Here is a 20,496-nt window from a genome sequence, read left to right as displayed (position 1 = left end):
GGAGAAGTTTCCCTGAATCATAAACAAATCAATGATCCTCCATTAAAGAAGAGAAGATCTGAATGTTCTCCAGATATCGTTAGGAAAGAAATCATTACATACATAGACATGGGCCCTCTTCTTGTTTTTTGATGAGCCACTTAAATGCACAGAAACAGCAGGGAAATGTTCTCTGTGAAAGCACCGTGGACGTGCAGCAGATCTCTCTGGGCCCAAGATAAGATGGAGTCTTGGCAACAGCCACTCTTTGCAAGACTTCCTCCTCTGCCTCTACTTCCATGCAATCCATTGTCCCTTGAAGAATTTTACCACCTGTGGCCTCAGAGAAAACCCTCCACATGTCAGGAACACATTTCAGTGCATTTCTGGAATGAGGAGATGTCCCTAAGCAAGGCCTAGGCTGTGGGCAAGGAGTCTGGAACACCCCAGTCTTTTCCTCCCAGGGAAATCTGCTGCATGTCCACGGTCACCTCCAATTCACCAGAACTCATTTGTGGCGGCTAATTCAGGAACCGGAACCCTGATGCCATGGGAAAGTCATTTCTTTCCTTCTTTAAGAATTTATGTATATGAAAGATGGACACGTTTCAGTTTTTACAGCAGGTATGTTTTATTTAACATGTGAGGAGGAGCCCGATCTATTATAACTTATAATTTAAAAGCACTCTACTCTCTTGTTTATATAAGAAGTAAGTAAATTTGCTGCAAAACAAAATTTTTAAAAATTTCATAACATTAGAAGTAGAGATTTCCCCTCAACCATCTCCTCCTAATCTCAATCCCCAGAGAGAAGCATTGCTAAGTAGGTCATGGGCTTTCGATGAAAAGGATGAAACTGCATTAAATTAAGGCTGTCCCCCATCTTGGTCACTGGAAAGTAAAGAAAGATATCAATAGGCGATTATTAATTTGCCAGCATTCTTGTCTTGCTTTCACCTTCACATTCAAAGAAAAGGTCGCACTTAGAACCATGGGATTGGTTCACATTCCAGGCACCTGGCTTGGTAGCGGTGTCGCCCAAATCTTACACACACTCTGGATGAACTCATTCACCCTCCAGCTTGGGTTTCTGTAGGCTACAGTTCCCAGGCCAACTTTGCCTGCCTACCCGGTAGACAGACATACCTCTCTGGAGGAGCCACGGGCTGCTTAGACACCCCTTGGGACTGACATAATGCTTAGTCCCACTCTCGTTAATGGTTCACCATGCCTCTGTCTGCCCACGTTACGGAGCCAGAACATGTAAAACACCTGGGCTTTACCATGACCCACCTCTCAGCCCATTCATCATCAAGCCCTCTGCATTTTCCTCTCTAAGCCTCTTTCAAGTCCATGCTGCCTCCCACTGAACTGCTTCACAGCCTCGTCTCTTCTCACCCAGATCGCCAAGATTCTGCCAATTTTATCTGCAAAGCACAGCTCAAATCAGCTGTCTTCCCCACATTTCCAATGCCACCGCCTCTTCCTTGCCAGGACAACTGAGCCAGCTTCCCAGCAGATTTCCCTGCTTCCAGGCATGCTTTTTAGCCAGGACGACTCCTGCTCATCCTTTGGTCCCCTTGTAAATGTCACTGCCTAAGGAGGCCTTCCCTTGGCCATGCCTTGAGTGGAGCCCCTTCCCTCCATACGTGACTATGACGTCATGGAATTCCACCCAGAGCACTCACCGCAATTTGTAAATATATATTTATTTTGGTGTCTATTTGTTGAAACTGGACTCTCTTGTCATAAGCTATTTTGGTCACTACCTTCCCCAGCACCTAGGCTGTCACCTGGCACACGGTAGGCATTCAAAAACTATTTGTTGAATGAATGAATGAATGAATGAATGAATGAATGAATGAATGACTAGTGTTCCCTGACTGGTCTCCCTCTCTCACCCTTCTGTTATTCTGATCTTAAGCTGGAGAGGTTTTTCTAGGTTGCAAATATCATCTCATCATCTAAGGCTTAAAATTTTAGAATGGGAATTACAAGAATCAGTTCAAACTCCTTTATGCTACCTGTCATTCTCCCAGACATAGCTCATGCCACACCGGTACTCTCTGCACTGACCCACCCTATACCGCTGCCATTTCCCAAATGGGCCACACCCCTGTGATTCTGTGTCTCCTTTTCCTTCCTTAATGGTCCCACTCACTGTGTCCTGGCCTAAAAAGCTTCCCTCGGTTCTTCAAACACTGACTTGGGGCTACTTCTACTTATATCAATTTTAGGCTTTTTAAAAAAGGTTAAGCAGCTACCTTTCCCCCACTGGCTTGTGTATTTCTTGAGGACAAGCACCAAACTATTCACTTTTATACTCCCAGTACTCTTCATTGTATTTTGAAAACAGTGGGCACTCACCAAAATTTTATTAACGGGGCAATAGTCACAATGACTAACATCTGGTAAAGCAAAGACAGCAACAGCCAGGACAGACCCATCAGATGGATACTGGCTACAAACATAGGTCATCCACTTGGGCATGTGCTGGCCCGGTGTTGGTGGGTCTGATGAGCCAGTGAAGGAATGAACGATGAGTAAACCCTGAAGACCCTCTTTTCTGCGCCTATCTCTCCGCTTCCTCCGAGGACAAGAAGCAACAGAGTCCCAGTCTCTGTCCAGGCCCTCCACAGTAGCTGTTCTCGAATGCTCCCACCAGCCTGGCCATCAGCACCAGGCTCCAGACAGCCCTGTCTGTGTATCTGTTTGAGTTGTAACCACAGCACTTGGCACCATTTGTCTTGAGAGGGGTTCCCTTGAAACACATTCATGCCCCACGTTGAGTTAACACAGTTCAGCTCCAGGGTGATTTATTGTTCAGGGAATAATTATCAGAACCTCTTGTCAACTCTGCTCCATTTCACAGAGGGGGAGAAAAGATGTATTTTGAACAAAATAAGCCCATGACACAGCACTTGTAGGAATTAGCTGATGAATGAGAGATAGAAGGCACAATGCTGGCCCTAGTGGGGATGTCATTCTCACCAGATGAACTCAAGCCAACCTGCTTCTAAATAAATAAGCATGTCGGGCTGCCTCCACGGTTTCCCACGCTCTGCTCCCCTGAGCAGGCATCCTGTCAGTGGAGGTCTGAGTAGCATTTTACCATTTTCTTTTTCTTCTCAGCCAACAAGCCTGCCGTAAATATGCTACTCTGTGCCCATCTCCAGGAAGGGGTGAGTTCTAATCCCTAGCCTGACTCTCTCTAGCCCTGGGAATTCCCAGGAATACTTGAAGTTCCCATTCCAGATCGAGGAGGAGGTGTACATAGGCCGGCAAACAGCAGGCAGTAAGTATACATCGTGTCAGATGGTGACAAGTGATATATTTGGGTTTTGATACATTCACATCAGAGACACCAACATAAATTTGAAGTAGGATTCTGTAATAAACCCATGAGATTGCTAATAACCCAGAGAACACGGGGTCCAGTGAGCTGCGTTGTGGTGCAGTCCAGTGAGTTAACATCTCTGTGTCTGACCGTGTACAATCCAATTTGATGCCTGAATTGGATTTGATCCACTTTGCAGGAAGGACAGGAAAATAAATCAGAAATTGGGAGTAGAGAAATTATACTTTGTCAGATCTGCTTAGATGATGGGCATTTTGCATCTAATGTTATCTTCACAACAATCCAGAGAAATCCGCACAGAAGCCAGGCATCTGCACCCCCAGTTTACAGATGGACAATATGAGATCCGAGAGGTCAGGGAATACACACACACACACACACAGAGAACATCCGGGTAGAGCAGATGCTGGGTTGCAGATCCCCAGTGTGCTGCCCCAGTTCTTTCCACTGAATCATGTTGCTTCTTAGTAAAATAAGGTACAGGGTCTAAAAAGTGGTAAATGGAATAATAGCAAGTAACAGTCAGAACATCTCTGTGCTCGGCACTGTCTCAGGACTTTACATGCATCCACTCCCCTAAGCCTTGCAGCAAATTTTTACAGTAGAATCCACCTTATCCTCATTCTACAGATGAGCAAACTGAAGCACCAAAAGGTAATGCAACCAAGTGCTGGTAACAGGTACAGCTGGACTTTGGAACTAGGCAGGTTGCCTCCCCAGCCTGGGCTCTGCCTATCACATTATAGAAACTTCAACACAAATTGGTGCTACATATCCCGGCTAGAAACTCAATCATCCTCCTTATTGCAGAACTCCCCAGCACCAGTTCCCAGGATGAACCCTGGGAACTGACCTCATCACTGACCTCCAACCCCAGGCTGTTGGAACTGCCTGCCTTGGCCTGCAAGAGAAGAACCGAGGGGGACCTGCACATCTTGATTCTGGATGAGCACGAGGCTGACCTTTTGTGAAGGACGCTGTAATCAGATGGAAGAAAAGAGGCCGTTCTTTGGAGACAAGCCATTACCACTTACGAATAATATTTTCAATTTCTTTTGCTTCTGCCTAGCTGAGGAATCATAGGCTATCTATTCTAATTTTATTTTTAATGTTTGTGTGATGGGTTAGCGGAGATATTCCTCCCCCGACCTCCCCAGCATGGCATTATTTCTTCAATCTCTTCTATTTCCCTGAGGGAGCCCTGGGTTGAGCTGTGTGCTTGTTATCCAGAATGTATTAATAGCCACCTCTGTCCGACAGCATGCTGTTGTTCCTCCAACGTGAATATGAGGAGAGCAGGGAACACAGTATTCTTTTGGGTTAAAAAAGTAAATAAAAAGACAGTGTGTGGGAAGTGTGGAGAATTGGTTAAGGAAGGGAGAGCGTAGTGCATGTTATATGGAACAAGAACATGCTGGTCTCCTTGCAAAGCAAATAAGGCTGCTGCAGAGCATGGACTCCCCCTCTGCCCATCAGAGGGACAAGTGCCTCAGAAACTTCTTTTCAACCACTCATTTCAGGATAGGAGGCGAAGTCTAGAAATATGGATTCTCGTCTGTGTAATTTTGTGGTAATCATGGTTTCTAAAATAGAATCAGGACACAGGGCTGTGGGCAATTTCCAAGTACCAAGAGTAGTCTGAGAGACATTCTCACAGGCTGGGCCCCCCCAGGCATTTCTGTGGTTCATGGAGATGGCGAGTGGGCTGCAGGGGCCAGTCCTGGAGGGTAGGTCCCGGCGTAGGGGTTCTGCTGCCTGAATCAGAGGCAATGAGGTAGTGAATGAGTGGACAGCGGCGGTGGCTGTACGGAGCACCTCATGACGGCGCCTCTGGCATGGTGCGAGCCTAGATGGAGAGCCTCTGGGGTGGCCGGGCTGCCAGGGTCAGAGGTCACACCTCACAGCCTGGCTGTTGTGCTGTGCTGCTCAGCGCAGAAAGTAAGGTAGAAAACACTGAGCTGCTTATAACTATTACGATTACTGTTAGTTATTGTTATTGTTATTATTCTTAAAATGAGAATTTCCAAGGTATTTTTAAAGATTCTCTCAACTCACATTTCTGTCTTTAATGAATAGACAGCTAAAATACCCCCAACCCTTCATCCAAGCCCACACCCCACAGATACCAACATTTCCTGAATTCCCATTTCCTCCTGCCCTGGCCACTGGGAGAGGAGAGAGGGGAATTGATACAAACACACAGAGAACTGCCTCCAGAAGTGACCACGGATGTCCCCACGAAGTCACCATCTATACCCCACGGATAACCCTTTTAACTGGTGTGCCTTGAGAAAGAGCAAAGCTTTCCTGGGCTGTCATATATCCCTCATGCATGGCCCAGAACACAGCGAGTGAAATCTCCAACTTAGCTCATTCCTGAAGAGCCTCAGAGCTTTTAACTGGCACAAGATTTTGTTTTCTAAGAAGGTTGCCAATGAGTTCGCTAATGCATCCTTTGCGATTGGTGTACCTAATGAGAGCTCATTATCTCTCCAGGCTGCTGGTAGTGTGGTTTCCCAAACCAACTACAAACCGGAAGGACCATGATGCTGACTCAACTGTGGACTCCTGAGCCCCACCTCCTCGACCTGTGGAAGCAGGTCCTCTTGGAACGGGGCTCAACTATTGGCATTTTATGTGAGTTCTCCAGGTGATTCCTTGTATCGTCGGATTGGGGACCATTGACAAGAGGGGGAATCTTATGCTAAGGGAGTAGGACATTCCCCAGGTAGGCTACATCAAAGAATGTGGCACCAGGACGAGTTGGTAGAAAGAGCCAATGGAGGTTCCAGTAAGTGACAGGACAATTATAGAAGAGGTCTGGGGCACCAGAATAAGGAATAAAGTGGTTCAGAATCAGATGACACCTCCCCCATGATCCTGCCTCTGAGCAGTATGGCCACTACAGACAGCCTTGCCATGCTGGCCAATATGGACAGGAATCTTTTTCTCCCAGCAACCCTGTCCCTGCTGTAGGACAAACCTAAAACAATGCTGATCCATAAGTAAGGCCTTCTGACTCTCCCTTCCTGGATCCTCCTTACAAGGGTCCTGTCCCAACCATCCTGCCTTCGTTTACTGGGCAGATAAAGTCAGAGCAGGACCTAACCCATCCTCAGCGACAAAATGTATAAGCACAAGCATTGCTTTAGTGCACAATTGTTTGAGAACCTTCCACTGGATCAACCTTTCTTCTCACTTTTAGTTGTACGAACAGCTGGGTTTTTAGCCTTCAGTACACTGACAAGCCAAATTATCACAGGAGAAATAGCACTGACCACAGTGGCTCTGGCAAGACAAGCCCAGAGATGCCAGAAGCAGCTTCAGCCAAACTTACTTCTGCTTTTCAGGCTCCAGGACAAAGCCCTCGGGGACAGCTCCCCAGGCCCAGGACTTTTCAGCCAGGACAGCTCCCATGCATTCCTGCATTCTGAAAAAACCCTCCATCTCCTGCTGTTTCAGGGCAACAGCAGTAGACATTTGCCCCATGTCTTCCACGAGCCAGGCTCTCTGCCCAACAGTTTATATATATTATTGTTCATCTTAATCACAACCCTGCAATATATGTATTATTTCCTAGCTCAGAAAGTGGATTTCAGAGAAATTCAAAGTGCCTCATCCCAAATCACACAGCCAATAGTGGGCTTTTGGTGTTCCAATATTCCAAGAAACCATGGTATTTTAATAACTGGGATTTGAGTGCATTTGTTGTTATAAAAATTATTTTAATATTTTGAAAAATATGAACTCTGAATCACTTATGTTTTCTGCTCAAGATCAATAACTCAATTACTCAACAAAAATAAATAAATAAATAAATATCCAAACTGCAAGTCTAAGCAGCAGTCTGCCAAAGCAAGCCAGAGTAAACAACCATGCTGTGATATCACAAAGCTTCTCTTTCAAGAATGAATCATACTCTAGTTTTAATTTTTTCCAAACAAGTGGGATACAGAGATGATAGCATGAAAGTTGATAAGTTACCCTGCATTGGATTCATCATGTATATTAAATGAAAGCAAAGAGACAAAGACCAAAGAGCATGTTCTCTTAGAAATAACAGCAAAAGCATATAGAGCTCCTGTGTTAGTGAGCTTGGGTTCCAATGACAAAAAAACCCCAGACAGTTGTTACAAAAAAACAGAAATTTAGAGGCATCTGGGTGACTCAGTGGTTGAGCGTCTGCCTTGGGCTCATATCGTGATCCTGGGGTCCTGGGATCAAGTCCCACATTGGGTTCCCTGATGCAGGGAGGCAGGCTCTGCCTCTCTCTGTGTCTCTCATGAATAAATAATTAAAATCTTTCAAAAAAACAGAAATATATTTTTCACAGTTCTGAAGGCTGAAGCTCAAGCTCAGAGCATTGGCAGGTTTGGTTCTTGTGAGGCCTCTCTTTGGTGCACAGATGGACATCTTAGCACTATGTCCTCACATGGTCTTTTCTCTGTGCAAGCAACCCTGAGGCCTCTTTGTCTTCTTATAAGGCTGTCCATCCTATTGGATTAGAGCCTCATCCTATGTCCTTCATTATCTCTGGAAAAGCCCTCCATCACCTCCTGGAAAGCCCTATTCCAACTACAGTCATGCTGGGACTTTGGGCTTCAAAGTACAAATTTTGAGGGTGACAGGATTCAGTTCATAAGAGCACCTTATCAACTAGAGTCAGTTCATGAAAAGAAAATGTTCCAACCAATCTCCGGCGGCACTTTTCTTATGTAACACAAAAACCCATCTCCCGGGTGTCAACCCTTCTTCATTTTTGGGCACTTCACTCCAGATTCTGGGCATTTGTGTTTCCATTTTTATGCAGACCTGCTTGCAGGCCACTTTTCCTACTTAACATTATGTAATAAATGTTTTCCCACAAGTTAGTTGCTAACATTTTAATCTTAATGTTTTCATGTTTTGCACACAGTGTGGTGCATTAAGCATTAAATGCCCTCAGTGAGAAGACGACAATGCTACTCTGGAGGTGGGCCTGAGAAGGTCTGAGGGGAAAGGCAGTGGCTGGCAGCCCCTCCTCCCCAAGTCCAGCCTGGGGAACAAGATGGAGGGGAACTCGGGAGAGGCATGGGTTCTCCCAGAAAAAGATAGATTTCTTTATGAAGCAGTATTTCTCATCAGACACACTTGGATTTTGAACTTCTCATTAGTCACTTCCTAGCAAATGATCCTGATGAATAACCTCTGCTCTGAGTCCTGGATTCTCACTCTGATGGGAGAATGCCAACCTCAAAGGGGTCAGGATTTAATGTCATAACATGTAAGGTGTCTAGCATTCTGTAGATGCTCCGGAGATCTTTGATGAATGGCTGAGGAGAAGGGGATCATTAGAATCCCCTCTTCAAACACACTGGACACATGGGCTTGGCATACGAGCTAGACCCAAATTCCAGTGTCTACCCTGTCCCCTACTTCCTGTGGGCTCAACCTGGCTCACCAGTTACCTGGTGAGTACCTTCACCACTCTGCACCTCAGTTTGTGATAATAATACCTGATAATGGGGTTGTTGTGAAAATTAACATATGTATCTAAAGTGCTAGGACATGATACTTCTTTCTTTTTATAAATTTATTTTTTATTGGCGTTCAATTTGCCAACATATAGAATAACACCCAGTGCTCATCCCATCAAGTGCCCACCTCAGTGCCCGTCACCCAGTCACCCCCACCCCCTGCCCACCTCCCCTTCCACCACCCCCAGTTCGTTTCCCAGAGTTAGGAATCTTTCATGTGCTGTCTCCCTTTCTGATATTTCCCACTTATTTTTTCTCCTTTCCCTTTTATTCCCTTTCACTATTTTTTACATTCCCCAAATGAATGAGACCATATAATGTTTAGGACATGATACTTCTTGATAATTGGAAGATAGTCAATGGTATTTCCTGTAGCATTTAATTTATCCAGACAGGATACTGGAAACCAGATCTCAGCTTTGTTCTGGTTGTGTGACATTGAGAAAGTTACTTAACATCCCTGAGCTTCAGTTTTCTCACAAATAAAGTGAAGTGATAATAATGATTATTATAGGATATATTATAGGGTATATAATAATAATAATAATAATCTTATGTAATGGATGCTTTAAAAACTAAATAGAATATTCCAAATCCTGATATAGTGCCTGGCACATAGAAAGTTTCTACAAATCACCATGAATGAAAGAGAAAAGAAAAGAAGACTTGACAAGTCCCAATCCACTGTTAAACAGCATGGAAGCAACTCTGTAGACAAGTAAAGTGTTATTTTAGGAATCAACAATTCAAGGGTCCCTTCACCAAAACAGAGTGTTTGTGCTCTCTTTCCTAAGTGTTCATCGTTTGCTCTCTCGCAACATACTGTGGGCTCCCACATCTGACAATCTGAATCTTCAAGTCCTTTCCATTGTTCAAGATGGAAGTCCTCTCCTCATGAAAACAGACAAGGAAGAAGAGAAATTACTCTGGAAACCCTTCCATGTGGACAAGAGGAGCCAGCTCAGATATTAAAACCTCAGTTCCATTTTTAGCCCCCCACATCTCTGATTCTTCTAACACAAACTGGTGCCAGATTGATCTTCCTAAAGCCCAGCCCCACACAAGGCACTCTCCAGCTTAAAAATATATGGTTTTCTCATTGTGGAGCAAATTATATCAAGAAAAAAAATCTTCAAACTCAGTATTCAGAACCCCTCACTCCAGAACCTGGTCCCTATCCCTCTGGTCTTACCTCCCACCAATCTCCAAAGTTATCACCATGTGCTGAGACATCCCCATTGCTTACTGAGCCTGGATCACTTGAGTTCACACCTCTACATCTTTGATTACACTGTTTTCTTCACCTCATCCATCTCCTTCTATTAGAATTCTGTCCAGTCTTCAAGAGCTATCTACTCTTAGTAGACCTCACTGACTCCTCCCTATCCCTTGTGCTTTCTCATTTATTTTACTCCAATCACCTCTTAATTGTTCCTTTCATTTGATGCTTAACTATAAGAGTTGTTTTTCTGTCAATTCTTATCCCATGTGCATACCTCTATAGAATTATAACATCCTGTATACTTGCCAAGATCCAGAAGCCAGGACAAAGGATTTTTTAAGTGGTTTGGATTTTTTAAAATCCAGTTCAAATATTTATTCAGCAATCATTTTCTGCACATTTGCCAGATGGCAAGAACTATCTTTTTTTTTTTTTTTTACTACTATTGACAAAATTTCAAGATGACATTAATAAGATCAATGTAGGGACTTGACTGAGGCCAAAGAAGCCAATTGCCCAAATGCAGGATGTAGGGAGCCCATAATTCTAACTAGGATCGAGTCCATTGGAGGAGCCCTAAGGGAGCAAGTAGAACATGTAGTCCATCTTGCTGCAGTGGCAAAACAGCTCATACTATCTGGGGCAATGCTCATGGAAATGGTCACTAGATCCAAAGACTTGATCACAAAATGGCATCAGATCATTTGTGTGTGAGAGAGAATTTGTTCCCCAATAGATCTGAATCTATTTTTTTCCTTGCAAATATTAGGAATATTAATGTTGCTTAGATTTTTCTCTGGTAGAACTCATCCAGGAAATCTCAGAATTCTAAGAACTTTAGTGAAGATCTTCAGAAAAGTGAGAATTTGGCTGGGTTATTTTCTTTTAGCCTGGATGTGAAAGCTGGACCCTTCTCAACAAAACCAGATCCACAAAATATGCAACGGATGAGTCACAAGTTCTACCCTGAAACTAATAATATATTATATATTAACTAACTTGAATTAAAAAAAAAAACAGATCCACAAAACCCACAAACCACACTGTGAAGATTTCCTAAACTAGCTACAGAAAGGAGTACACTTGTATTAGAGCAGCAGTTTATGATGGGTAATAATAGGCCAAAATTACAACTAAATGTGAAAACATTTTATATTAGAAAAACTAAGAAAGCACTTTCCTTCATGAAAGATGGCCTCTCCTATAGCTTGATAGTTACATCATCCAAGAGCAAAATGCATGTGAGGAGTGGGGGGTAAGCATGTATTTCTGTGGAAATTAAATATTTTTTAGAATTGTTTTTTAGGGATCCCTGGGTGGCGCAGTGGTTTAGCGCCTGCCTTTGGCCCAGGGCGCGATCCTGGAGACCCGGGATCAAATCCCACGTCGGGCTCCCGGTGCATGGAGCCTGCTTCTCCCTCTGCCTGTGTCTCTGCCTCTCTCTCTCTCTCTCTCTCACTGTGTGCCTATCATAAATAAATTAAATTAAAAAAAATATAAAAAAGAATTGTTTTTTAATCTATTGGTATGTAAACTATTTCACTTTGCATATTTGCATTAACATTCCGATTAATTGACCCTTTGTTATTATGAAATGTCCCTCTTTAACTCTGGTAATACCTTTTGTCATGATGTCTTATTATCTGACATTAATATAGTTACCCCAGTGTTCTTATGCTGTTTACATGCTGCATCTTTTAATGTCCACTACTTCAATCTATCTATATATTTACATTTAAAACATGTATTTCATGTTGGGGTGGAGTTTTGCTTTTTTCTCTCTCTTCCAATGTCTATCCCTCTTTTGTTTTAAATTTATTTATTTATTTTAGAAAGAGTCCATGATCCAGGAGAGGGGCAGAGAGAGAGGGAGAAACAGAATCCTTAAGCAGACTACTGAGTATGGAGCCTGACATGGGGCTCAAGCCCAGGAGCCCAAGATCATAACCTGAGGTGGAATCAAGAATCAGACACTTAGCCAAATGAGCCACCCACATGCGCCTAATCTATCTCTCTTAATGTTTAGTACATTTACATTTAGTGTACTCTTTGATATGTTGGGATTCAGGTCTACCATTTTACTATTTGCTTTGTGTTTTCCATCTGTTTTTGGTTTCTCTGTTATTTCCTTCTTATTTTTGTTAGGATTAATTGGATACTTATTAGAACTCTGTACTTTTATGATCACAGATGACATCCCTGGTTACCTGTCACCCTCATTGTCTCTGGTTTCCTGATTCTTACAATTCTCTAGCCCTGGCCATAAAGTACATCAGATGCCCAGAATTTGGGAATTTACATTTTATATGACCTAGTAATCTAATTCATCTAATATATTCAGCTTGTCAGACAGAAAAATATCTCAATGCCTGCTAGGTTCCATGCAGATGCTACAACATAGGATGCTTTCATCTGGTCCCTCTCCTTTAGCAAGTTTAAGGCATTAAAATTTCCTTCCAGGAGATTACAGTTGTCCCCTACCTTTAATGATAACACCCTTTCTCATGGATTCAAGTTTGATCACTAGCCAACCTTATTCCATCCTCTAGGCCTAGTAAAGTGATTGCTTTTTCCTACCTAGGGACATCTGGAAGAGGTGACCTTTCCTCTTTCTGACTCAGTATCAGTCATTTGGCTTCTGAGTCAGTTTTGTGCCTTTCTCTCTCATAGAAACCAGATGTCCACTTCAGCTTACCTGGAAGCCCTGGTTGGTGGTCTACCTTCTCTTCTGGTCTAAGTTTACTTAAAATGTCCCACAGAATTACATAGTTTCAAGTCATTGTCTTGGATCCTCCTCCTCTCCGTCCCTTTTCCATTTAGTTCATTCTTTATCCTGTGACTTTCTTTCTTTGTTTTTTCCCTTGAATTTTTCACAACAAGTATACTTTAGTTCTCAAAACTGTGACTCTGGCATTACCAATTTCATTCCCACTAGCGACCCCTTTCAATGAGTCATAAAAAAGGTACAATCAGTGAGAAAATAAGGCCCTAATACAATCTTAAATGGGCTTCTTCTGTACTTCTCAGAGGCTGTCCTTCACTCTATTTGCAGGCAGGTGAGTGTGTGTACATTTGTCTAAGCAGAAGGGTGATTCTTGACCAGGGCAATAAAGAGTGACAAGGAGGGTACGGGAGCCACATGTGGGGTTCAGTCTCTCCCTGTGGTGGTGATGGCAAATTTATCAAGAAAGGTGAAATAGTTATCTCAATAGCACAGCTTACAGAGTCCAGGTTTTGCATGCAGCAAAATGTAAAGCCAACACAGCTGGCTGCAGGGCTAAGCTCCCTTAAAATGGACCTCTGTCTGTGCTCTTCATCTTGGATTCTCGGCCCCATCTACACATTAGTTACCTAAGGAGCTTAAGAAAAAAATACCCACTGGCACATCCTCAACCCAATTAATTCAGGATCTTAGGGCTGGGCTCGGTGCATATTTTGTAAAGCTCTCCAGGTGATTTTAACATGCAGCCAGGGCTGGCAACCAGGAAAGTGACTAATCTGGGTTCTCAGCAGAGACTATAGCACTCCACAGTCCATATTCCTGATTTTCTTCCTACCATTTATCCCAACTCTCTTTGGGAACTTCCTTCCACTCAAGGAGCACAGGAATAGAATATCTACCGTTGTGGTTTTCAATGGGAACAATCTCCTCCCCACCTCCAGGAGATATTTGGCAATGTCTGGAAGCATTTTGGATTGTCACCCCTGAGGAAGCAGTGAGTAAAAACCAGAGATGCTGCTAAACATCCTATAATGAACAGGACAACACCCCCCACACACAATGAAGAATTATCCAAGGCCAAATGTCAATAGTGCCCAGGTTGAGAAACCTTGGTCTACAGGGAAAGGACTATGGGCTTCAGTGGCATTAGGCCAGTAGTTATGGAGCAGAGGGGATTCTGTACAACCTTGGACTCCAGTGCAATGCACCAGTTGCTTACTATAACACTGGACCTCATCTGCAAATCACATTCCAGGTTGGCTGGTTGATCTGCTCTTATCAAAATAAGCCAGATATGAGTAAGGTCTAAAAGCATGAAAAACAAATTCAAGAGAGACCAGGGATGATGAGAGAGAGAGAGAGTAAATGTCATTGGCAAAGTCCATAAACTCAGCAGGTACACTGTAGCTGTGGAAGACCATTGGCCCATGAAAAATTAATTCTAGTTTTCATTCAGTAGTAACTGGCATTAAAAAATAAAAAAGACAAGTAATTTTGAACAGCGCCATCCTAGCCAATGCCAACTAGTTGTCTATCTGGGGTAAGGCACTGCCAATCACTGAGTCTGTGAAGCAGAAAAACAGTAATTTCAGAGAGCTTGCAAATCATCCAAACAGCAGCCTACTTTCAGTTCTTTTTTCCATTTAAAAGCATTTGAGAATCAGCTAGATGGAAAGCACTCCTCTGAAAATTTGAAGATAGAAGGTTTATTGGTTCTCCTCAGACCAAAAGAGAGAAAATAAAGTAGTGGCCACAAAGAAAATGAAGTGTGCGTTTCTCCCTCTTCACATGTAATGAAGGAAATAGTGAGAGAGTCAACCTCAGCTGAGGAGTAGGAATGAGCCGTACATCACTCCATTTGCAGGCTGTGAGTAATGGGTGCCAGAGAAGACTGATTCTTCAACAAATACAAATACCTGCCTTTTAGAGAAACATTGATATCTGTTCACTTAGGCAGAAGTTATTGCTATGAAAACAGGGCCTTTAATTCATAATAACCACGAACATCCAGTTCCCAAGGGAGCTGGGAAATGGTGGGTGAAAGAAATTCTAGTTCTATTTTGAGGCCAGACCTTTCTGGTTTGACAAGTGTTAACAGGAGCTGGTGAATGTTTTACGAGGAGCATGGTCGTTAATGTGTCACCTCTTGAGATAGAGTGGAAGCCCCTTCCTATAAAGAAAATTTTAGAGCAGAGTCAAAAACTATGTCATGCTCTTTTTATCTCTGCGATGGAACACATCCAAAGAAGAACAATGCGTTAGAGGTGTCCAAACTTCGTGTTGCTTTTTCTCCTGTGTCGGACTGCTTGGTGTCACTTCCTAAAGTTTTTGTTTTTATTCCATCTTATCAGAGATCACTTTCTCTTGAGACTACAAGAAAGGGTAATTGAGTATCAGCTTGGTGGTGAAATATACATGAATCTCTACATTTACAACCATCCTGGAGCTAAAATCAGGGGATGTAACTGATCACTTCATTCTCTTGGTCCTGGGCTCCACTGCACCTATTATGAGTTTCCTGTAGGTCAGGAGAAGCAGGACCTAGAATTCCTGGATTCTTAATCTAAAATTCAGACTGAACATTTTCCTCTTTGTTCTCCCTTGGCCAAGAGGGCAAGTAACCCGGGCTGGTACTAAGGGAGGGTTCCACCAATCCAACATAAAATTTAACATGAGATTAAGAGTTCTTGAGGTGTTTTCTGGAATTGGCTTTCTACTCAATGGCCTTAGAACAAATGAAATCAACCTTGTCCATATAAAGATCAAATCTGGGTTAGGCATAGATAACATTTTAAAGAAATTATTTCTTCCATGGATGGTTGGGAGGTGGATGAAGAAATGTATGGGTGAGTGGAAAAGAAGTAAATGGATGGGCCGGTGGATACATGAAGGAATGGGGACATCGCTAATTAGATAGATGATGATGGAAAAAGACACAAAGATGAGACAATTATATGGTTACGTTGTTAAGGGAACATAGATAAGAGTTTAATTCTGTCTGGCAGAAGGCAACACAGATGCAGAAGACTTCAAGATAAAGCTCTCAAATGTTGTCAGGAGATCTCTTAGAAGCAAAAAAAGGTTTGAACCAATATGAGAAAAGACAGGATTTAAGCTGCAGTCAGAGTGATGAGTGGTCCAAGGTGGCACAGGGTAAGAGTAACAAGAAATGAGGTTTTGTACAGGAAGGGATCATTTGACACCTACTCCCATCACTGCTTGAATGAGTTCTGTGGGTTTTTATACCTCAGCACAACCATACAGTCATTGTAATGCTATCCCATTAGCTTTGCATTTCCTTCTGTTGGGAAGAAAACTTTTCCTGTATTATGTTCAAGTATTCGGGGCCTGGGCCTGGGAAGTAACTGACAACAGACAGACTACCAGATAAACATTGTGCATAAGGAACAGCCAGGGGTAAGGGCTCTGTGAACAGCCAGGGGTGAAGGGTTTATAGGTCCACTTAGTAGGGTGTAGGTGTGTCAAGGGCGCTGACTGCCTCGGTGGGAAAGTCCAAGAAATTCTTCTGATCCTGGCCCTTTTACACAATGTTCTTGAAATCTTACAATGCTAAAGATCAGTTGCCTCCCCGACTATAGACTCCCTGGCAGGCAGGAGGAGGAGGTTTGGCAGCTGAATTCCCAAGAAGCTTTTATTTAGTCAGATAAGGGACATTCAGATAAGATTTCTTTCTGCATCTGCTATAACCCAGATGTTTCAGTTTAAAATAATCTTTATGCCTCTTCTCCCTTTATTTCTATATCTCCTCTCTGGCTAATTTACCATTTCAAAGTCATACTCAGGACCTTGGATTTTGTTCAATGATAAGGAGAGCTTCTGAAGGGTTTGGGGCAGGGTGACTTGTGGAGAACTGGAACGGAACTTCCAAAAGCAAACCTCAGCCTCAAGAGCAGTGCAAGCAACAGCAAAACAGATGGCTCCGGAGAGTGAGGCACCTATCCATGCCCATCGCTCAAGGGTCCGCAAGAGTGTGCAAGAGGAGGTTGGCCACCATTCTGGGGAGGCAGAACAGGAACGTGGCCCACAGTGCACTCTCTTCTGCCACTTAGGGGCAGCACTGTGCCTAGCACAGGATTTGATGCCTGTAGACTTAGGTTCCTGTCCTGGCACCATCTTTCCCTGGTTGTGCAAGCTACTTATCTTCTTCAAGTCTCAGTTTTGCCATCAATTAAAGGGAATCATATTTATTTCATTAGATTACTGTAAAGAGGGGGGGAGGGGCAAGATGCCGGCAGAGCAGGGTCCCCAAGTCACCTGTCCTCAACAAATTACCTAGAAAACCATCCAATCATCCTGAAAATCTACAAATTCGGCCTGAGATTTAAAGAGAGACCAGCTGGAACGCCACAGTGAAAAGAGTTCGCGCTTCTATCAGGTAGGAAGACGGGAAAAAAGAAATAAAGAAACAAAAGGCCTCCGAGGGGGAGGGGCCGCGAGGAGCCGGGCTGAGGCCGGGGCGAGTGTCCCCAGGACAGGAGGAGGAGCTGGAGCTGCACCGACCTTCCCGGGGGAAAGGGGATCGCAGGGAGTTAGAGCAGGACCCAGGAGGGCGGGGATGCCCTCGGGCTCCCGGGGACAGTAACAGAGGAACTGCGCCCTGGAGAGTGTGCTGAGCTCCCTAAGGGCTGCAGCGCTCGGCGGGACCCGGAGCAGCTCGGAGGGGCTCGGGCGGCGGCTCCGCGGAGGGGGCTGCGGGGCTCCGGGAACAGCTCGGAGGGGCTCGGGCGGCGGCTCCGCGGAGGGGGCTGCGGGGCTCCGGGAACAGCTCGGAGGGGCTCGGGCGGCGGCTCCGCGGAGGGGGCTGCGGGGCTCCGGGAACAGCTCGGAGGGGCTCGGGCGGCGGCTCCGCGGAGGGGGCTGCGCGGCTCCGGGAGCAGCTCAGCGGCGGCGGCTCGGGCAGAGGAAGAAGCTCCGCGCGGAGGGGGCTGCGCGGCTCCGGGAACAGCTCGGAGGGGCTCGGGCGGCGGCTCCGCGGAGGGGGCTGCACCGCCGGGAGCGCGAATCCAACAGCGCAGGCCCCGGAGCACAGGGCGCCGGGACACAGCCCAGGATCCGGCCTCCCCCTGGGACAGGCAGAGGCCGGGAGGGCCCAGGACAGCGAGGACGCTCCTGCCTGGAACTGAGCAGATCAGCGGCCCCGCCCGGGAGCCCCCAGGCCCTGCAGACGGAGAGCCCCGGAGCTACTGCGGGAGCTGACTCCAGGGTCCCAGAGCTGCCCCCGCCACTGGGGCTTCCTCCCGGGGCCTCACGGGGTGAACAACCCCCACCGAGCCCTGCACCAGGCAGGGGCAGAGCAGCTCCCCCAAGTGCTAACACCTGAGAATCAGCACAGCAGGCCCCTCCCCCAGAAGACCAGCGACACGGACCAGTTCCAAGGGAAGTCAAGGGACTTAAAGAACACAGAATCGGAAGACAGTTCCCCGTGGTTTTTTTGTTTTTGTTTTTGTTTTGTTTTGTTTTGTGCTTTTTTTTTCTCTCTTTCTTCTTGATTTCTGATTGCTTCCCCCACCGCCCCTTTTTTTTCTTTTTTCTCTCCTTTCTTTTTCTTTCTTTTTCTTCTCTTCCCCCCCCTTTTTTTTCTTCTTTCTCTTTTTTCTTTTTCTCTTTTCTTTCCTTCTCTCTTTTTCTCCTTTTCCCAATACAACTTGTTTTTGGCCACTCTGCACTGAGCAAAATGACTAGAAGGAAAACCTCACCTCAAAAAAAAGAATCAGAAACAGCCCACTCTCCCACAGAGTTACTAAATATGGATTACAATTCAATGTCAGAAAGCCAATTCAGAAGCACTATTTTACAGCTACTGGTGGCTCTAGAAAAAACCATAAAGGACTCAAGAGACTTCATGACTGCAGAATTTAGATCCAATCAGGCAGAAATTAAAAATCAATTAAATGAGATGCAATCCAAGGTAGAAGTCCTAACGACAAGGGTTAACGAGGTGGAAGAACGAGTGAGTGACATAGAAGACAAGTTGATGGCAAAGAGGGAAACTGAGGAAAAAAGAGACAAGCAATTAAAAGATCATGAGGATAGATTAAGAGAAATAAATGACAGCTTGAGGAAGAAAAACGTACGTTTAATTGGGGTTCCTGAGGGCGCCGAAAGGGAAAGAGGGCCAGAATATGTATTTGAACAAATCCTAGCTGAAAACTTTCCTAATCTGGGAAGGGAAACAGGCATTCAGATCCAGGAAATAGAGAGATCCCGCCCTAAAATCAAAAAAAACCGTTCAACACCTCGACATTTAATAGTGAAGCTTGCAAATTCCAAAGATAAGGAGAAGATCCTTAAAGCAGCAAGAGAAAAAAAGTCCCTGACTTTTATGGGGAGGAATATTAGGGTAACAGCAGACCTCTCCACAGAGACCTGGCAGGCCAGAAAGGGCTGGCAGGATATATTCAGGGTCCTAAATGAAAAGAACATGCAACCAAGAATACTTTACCCAGCAAGGCTCTCATTCAAAATGGAAGGAGAGATAAAGAGCTTCCAAGACAGGCAGGAACTGAAAGAATATGTAACCTCCAAACCAGCTCTGCAAGAAATTTTAAGGGGGACTCTTAAAATTCCCCTTTAAGAAGAAGTTCAGTGGAACAATCCACAAAAACAAGGACTGAATAGATATGATGACACTAAACTCATATCTATCAATAGTAACTCTGAACGTGAACGGGCTTAATGACCCCATCAAAAGGCGCAGGGTTTCAGACTGGATAAAAAAGCAGGACCCATCTATTTGCTGTCTACAAGAGACTCATTTTAGACAGAAGGACACCTACAACCTGAAAATAAAAGGTTGGAGAACCATTTACCATTCAAATGGTCCTCAAAAGAAAGCAGGGGTTGCCATCCTTATATCAGATAAATTAAAATTTACCCCGAAGACTATAGTGAGAGATGAAGAGGGACACTATCTCATACTCAAAGGATCTATCCAACAAGAGGACTTAACAATCCTCAATATATATGCCCCGAATGTGGGAGCTGCCAAATATTTAAACCAATTAATAACCAAACTCAAGAAATACCTTGATAATAATACACTTATACTTGGTGACTTCAATCTAGCTCTTTCTACCCTGGATAGGTCTTCTAAGCACATCTCCAAAGAAACGAGAGCTTTAAATGATACACTGGACCAGATGGATTTCACAGATATCTACAGAACTTTACATCCAAACTCAACTGAATACACATTCTTCTCAAGTGCACATGGAACTTTCTCCAGAATAGACCACATACTGGGTCACAAATCGGGTCTGAACCGATACCAAAAGATCGGGATAGTCCCCTGTATATTCTCAGACCATAATGCCTTGAAATTAGAACTTAATCACAACAAGAAGTATGGAAGGACCACAAACACGTGGAGGTTAAGGACCATCCTGCTAAAAGATGAAAAGGTCAACCAGGAAATTAAGGAAGAATTAAAAAGATTCATGGAAACTAATGAGAATGAAGATACAACCGTTCAAAATCTTTGGGATGCAGCAAAAGCAGTCCTGAGGGGGAAATACATCGCAATACAAGCATCCATTCAAAAACTGGAAAGATCTCAAATTCAAAAGCTCACCTTACACATAAAGGAACTAGAGAAAAAGCAACAAATAGACCCCACCCCCAGCAGAAGAAGACAGTTAATTAAAATTCGAGCAGAACTCAATGATATCGAGACCAAAAG

The sequence above is a fragment of the Vulpes lagopus genome, chromosome 17, assembly GCF_018345385.1.
Source record: "Vulpes lagopus strain Blue_001 chromosome 17, ASM1834538v1, whole genome shotgun sequence".
NCBI classification, from domain to species: domain Eukaryota; kingdom Metazoa; phylum Chordata; class Mammalia; order Carnivora; family Canidae; genus Vulpes; species Vulpes lagopus.
This window is presented reverse-complemented; position numbering follows the sequence as displayed.